General features: G+C 26.7%; 1 long non-coding RNA gene across 1 annotated transcript; it reads left to right on the top strand.

The window, feature by feature from the left end:
- The first annotated feature begins 2,729 nt into the window (after positions 1-2,729).
- LOC146733866 (uncharacterized) lies at positions 2,730-3,440 on the top strand. The gene is made up of 2 exons (XR_014926599.1): positions 2,730-2,863; positions 3,356-3,440. It is a non-coding gene; the product is annotated as an uncharacterized LOC146733866 (long non-coding RNA).
- The last annotated feature ends 1,833 nt before the right edge of the window (positions 3,441-5,273 follow it).

The following is a 5,273-nucleotide window of genomic DNA, read 5'->3' on the forward strand; positions in this document are numbered from 1 at the left end:
GTTCTATATTTTCAGTGTGATTTAGTTGTAGTTTATTTGAAATCTATTATTGTATTGTTGTTCTATATTATCAGTGTGATTTAGTTGTAGTTTATTTGAAATCTATTATTATATTGTTGTTCTATATTATCAGTGTGATTTAGTTGTAGTTTATTTAAATCTATTATTGCATTGTTGTTCTATATTATCAGTGTGAGTTAGTTGTTGTTTATTTGAAATCTATTATTGTATTGTTGTTCTATATTTTCAGTGTGATTTAGTTGTTGTTTATTTGAAATTATTATTGCATTGTTGTTCTATATTTTCAGTGTGATTTAGTTGTAGTTTATTTGAAATCTATTATTGTATTGTTGTTCTATATTTTCAGTGTGGTTTAGTTGTTGTTTTTTGAAATTATTATGGCATTGTTGTTCTATATTTTCAGTGTGATTTAGTTGTAGTTTATTTGAAATCTATTATTGTATTGTTGTTCTATATTTTCAGTGTGATTTAGTTGTTGTTTATTTGAAATCTATTATTGCATTGTTGTTCTATATTTTCAGTGTGATTTAGTTGTAGTTTATTTGAAATCTATTATTGTATTGTTGTTCTATATTTTCAGTGTGATTTAGTTGTTGTTTATTTGAAATCTATTATTGTATTGTTGTTCTATATTTTCAGTGTGATTTAGTTGTAGTTTATTTGAAATCTATTATTGTATTGTTGTTCTATATTATCAGTGTGATTTAGTTGTAGTTTATTTAAATCTATTATTGTATTGTTGTTCTATATTATCAGTGTGAGTTAGTTGTTGTTTATTTGAAATCTATTATTGTATTGTTGTTCTATATTTTCAGTGTGATTTAGTTGTTGTTTATTTGAAATTATTATTGCATTGTTGTTCTATATTTTCAGTGTGATTTAGTTGTAGTTTATTTGAAATCTATTATTGTATTGTTGTTCTATATTTTCAGTGTGGTTTAGTTGTTGTTTTTTGAAATTATTATGGCATTGTTGTTCTATATTTTCAGTGTGATTTAGTTGTTGTTTATTTGAAATCTATTATTGCATTGTTGTTCTATATTTTCAGTGTGATTTAGTTGTAGTTTATTTGAAATCTATTATTGTATTGTTGTTCTATATTTTCAGTGTGATTTAGTTGTTGTTTATTTGAAATCTATTATTGTATTGTTGTTCTATATTTTCAGTGTGATTTAGTTGTAGTTTAATTGAAATATATTATTGTATTGTTGTTCTATATTTTCAGTGTGATTTAGTTGAAGTTTATTTGAAATCTATTATTGTATTGTTGTTCTATATTTTCAGTGTGATTTAGTTGTTGTTTATTTGAAATCTATTATTGTATTGTTCTATATTTTCAGTGTGATTTAGTTGTAGTTTAATTGAAATCTATTATTGTATTGTTGTTCTATATTTTCAGTGTGATTTAGTTGTAGTTTATTTGAAATCTATTATTGTATTGTTGTTCTATATTATCAGTGTGATTTAGTTGTAGTTTATTTGAAATCTATTATTGTATTGTTCTATATTATCAGTGTGATTTAGTTGTAGTTTATTTAAATCTATTATTGTATTGTTGTTCTATATTATCAGTGTGAGTTAGTTGTTGTTTATTTGAAATCTATTATTGTATTGTTGTTCTATATTTTCAGTGTGATTTAGTTGTTGTTTATTTGAAATTATTATTGCATTGTTGTTCTATATTTTCAGTGTGATTTAGTTGTAGTTTATTAGAAATCTATTATTGTATTGTTGTTCTATATTTTCAGTGTGATTTAGTTGTTGTTTTTTGAAATTATTATTGCATTGTTGTTCTATATTTTCAGTGTGATTTAGTTGTAGTTTATTTGAAATCTATTATTGTATTGTTGTTCTATATTTTCAGTGTGATTTAGTTGTTGTTTATTTGAAATCTATTATTGCATTGTTGTTCTATATTTTCAGTGTGATTTAGTTGTAGTTTGTTTGAAATCTATTATTGTATTGTTGTTCTATATTTTCAGTGTGATTTAGTTGTAGTTTATTTGAAATCTATTATTGTATTGTTGTTCTATATTTTCAGTGTGATTTAGTTGTCGTTTATATAAATCTATTATTGTATTATTGTTCTATATTTTCAGTGTGATTTAGTTGTAGTTTATTTGAAATCTATTATTGTATTGTTGTTCTATATTTTCAGTGTGATTTAGTTGTTGTTTATTTGAAATCTATTATTGTATTGATGTTCTATATATTCAGTGTGATTTAGTTGTAGTTTATTTGAAATCTATTATTGTACTGTTGTTCTATATTTTCAGTGTGATTTAGTTGTAGTTTATTTAAATCTATTATTGTATTTTTGTTCTATATTTTCAGTGTGATTTAGTTGTAGTTTATTTATATCTATTATTGTATTGTTGTTCTATATTTTCAGTCTGATTTAGTTGTAGTTTATTTGAAATCTATTATTGTATTGTTGTTCTATATTTTCAGTCTGATTTAGTTGTAGTTTATTTGAAATCTATTATAGTATTGTTGTTCTATATTTTCAGTGTGATTTAGTTGTAGTTTATTGGAAATCTATTATTGTATTGTTGTTCTATATTTTCAGTGTGATTTAGTTGTAGTTTATTTGAAATCTATTATTGCATTGTTGTTCTATATTTTCAGTGTGATTTAGTTGTAGTTTATTTGGTATAGTTACTGTATAACTGTATAGCAATTGCAAAGAAATAAGCGTATGATAGGGTGATGTAATCACACTTGAACTGAATTAATTTGGTGCATGGCCCAAATAATTTATAAAAACTGTGCACATATAACTCTTCTTGATTGTTTTGTTAAATTTCAGGACCATGCCCGAACATAGGATGTGACGGCGTAGGTAAGATATTGTGACTATTCATTAATACATAATTAAAATTTGCATAATAGTAGTACATGTATAACTGGTATGATTATCATGTGAAATAGCCTCATTCATTTACATAATCTTTGTTAATCCATTGTCAAAATAATTAAAATAAATTAGACCATAGAATGATTGAAAAAATGAACAACAATGAACACTGTAAAAGTATCACAATGGGTGGCTAACCACGAATAGCATATGTACCACCTGATAAAGTAGGTTTATGTTGCTCTTGCAAAAACTCTTTAAAAAACCTATACAAACAATATACATCTATAATGATAGTTTGAACGCTTTATTTGGAACATACAATACAACACAACAGCTTAGAAACAGTTGTAATAATAATCAACTATATATAAAACTATAACTATCATTTAAAGATTCAGATTATGATATATACTCGGGCAAGGCAGTGCAAGCCTCCATGCAAGTCTTGAAACATCTCACATTTTTTATTGACAGGACATTGAACCGGGAAGTATCATCATCATCATTCGAAGAGCGGCTGCCCCAATTTTCCGTATCAGCGACCGAAGAAAAAGAAGAAGGTGTAAGTATAGTAGTAATGTCATTGTAAATTGTTCAGCTCACGGTTACTAGAAGAATGGTTAGGAAGTTCTATTGTTAGATATGCTAATTATCCATTGACTTCACTTTGATGCGTGTCCAAAATTGTCATTGTTTCAGTAGAGCGAGCATCTGACATGGTGAAAAATTTCGAAATTAAAATGTTTCAGTTTATTTTGTACATTGAATTTGAATCTGTGAGTCTTTTATGAGCGAACTATGTTAGTTTCATTTTCTGTTTTAATAGTGCAGTGTAATTTGAATAATTTTTATATTTCATACCAAATCCTGACAATGTTGTATAAATTGGGAGAATTTGTTAGAAGAAAATAAACATAACAGAAAACCGAATATGGAATTTTATGCAAATTATGATTGCCGCAATGTTGACAGTATGCTAAATCTCCTTTGTTTACCGAGACACACATTCTAACAAAAGAATCAAGAGAGTTTCCTAACCGTTCTTCTAGTAACTGTGGTTGGCTGTACAAAACGATTTATTTTAAATGTTTGAATATTTTATTTGATTTGGTACATTTTCAATCTTTTCTGGTATGTATTTTAATTTTTGACAGTGCATGTAAGAAGTATTTAAAATGTAATTTATTGACATGTATAATTTACATTATTACTGTGAGGAACTACCATTATCAATGACAATTATGATTGGCATAATTCAATTTTCATAGAGCAATTCAGCTGCACTTTTGGCATGCCGTATAATGGTTTAATTATTTTTCAGTGATTTGGTGCATTTACAAATACTTGACAAATACTGGAGTATTCAATTTTTACACTTTTTAAACAAACTGCCTGTTAAAACTGTTACTCAATCACAATTGAATAATGGTAGACCTGCAGATAAAATTAAGGAATATTTCATGATTGTAATTGATATATAATTAGTAGACTCATTGTCAGTCACAGCGATATATAATTAATATACTTCTTGTTAGACACTGGGATAATCTTATCAGTTTTTTCTTCCATACACTACTTTGTAATGTAATGTTATTATTGTTTTGTTAATAAGTGTTCAGGGAGTTTAAGATGAAATGTCCCAGGCATGACATTAAAAGGCCTCCCATTGATTTGGTATTTCCATTTTCATGGGCGCGAACAGTATCTGGGACATCTAAACAGTTTCTGGGACAACTAAAAAGTTTTCATTCAATATCCATAGTATATGCACAATTAAATAATTGCATATTCATATTTTTATTTATTTGGTGTTAGAAAATTTGTTTTGATAAAATGACTCGTGATTATGTCATCAATAGTCTCCCGCATGGCAAGCGTTAGTTCGAATTAGGTTCTTTTAATTTTAAAATAGTGGATTACATTGCATTTTTGCATCTACCTCTTTTTTTCGTATTGGATCGCGATGACAACATTCAAGTATTATCTACGCACGAAAAAAAAAGAAGAGATCACGAAGACACAAGAAGAAGACCAGAGACCAGGACTTGCAGTAGACCAGTTGATGTTACTTTCTCTCTCTTTTAATGTTACTTTCTCTCTCTTTTGATGTTACTTTCTCTCTCCCATGCCAAACAAAAAAATGATCGGCATGTTTCAAATTATTACAGTGCACATGTGCGTGCACATTTGGCATATACATGTCTACAAATTTAACTTACATGATTTACAGTACAATGCATATGAAATGAAATTTAAATTTGTTGTATTAATTTGGTATGTATTGAATTTGCTCTATTTTGTCTGGCATGTTAAAATATAATGCATTCACATTTGGTAGTATCTCAAATTCACAAACAAATTAACATTGATTTGGTATGTATTGAAGCTGTCA

This window comes from Saccoglossus kowalevskii, chromosome 15 (genome assembly GCF_978046115.1).
Source record: "Saccoglossus kowalevskii chromosome 15, keSacKowa6.1, whole genome shotgun sequence".
Taxonomy (NCBI): Eukaryota; Metazoa; Hemichordata; class Enteropneusta; family Harrimaniidae; genus Saccoglossus; species Saccoglossus kowalevskii.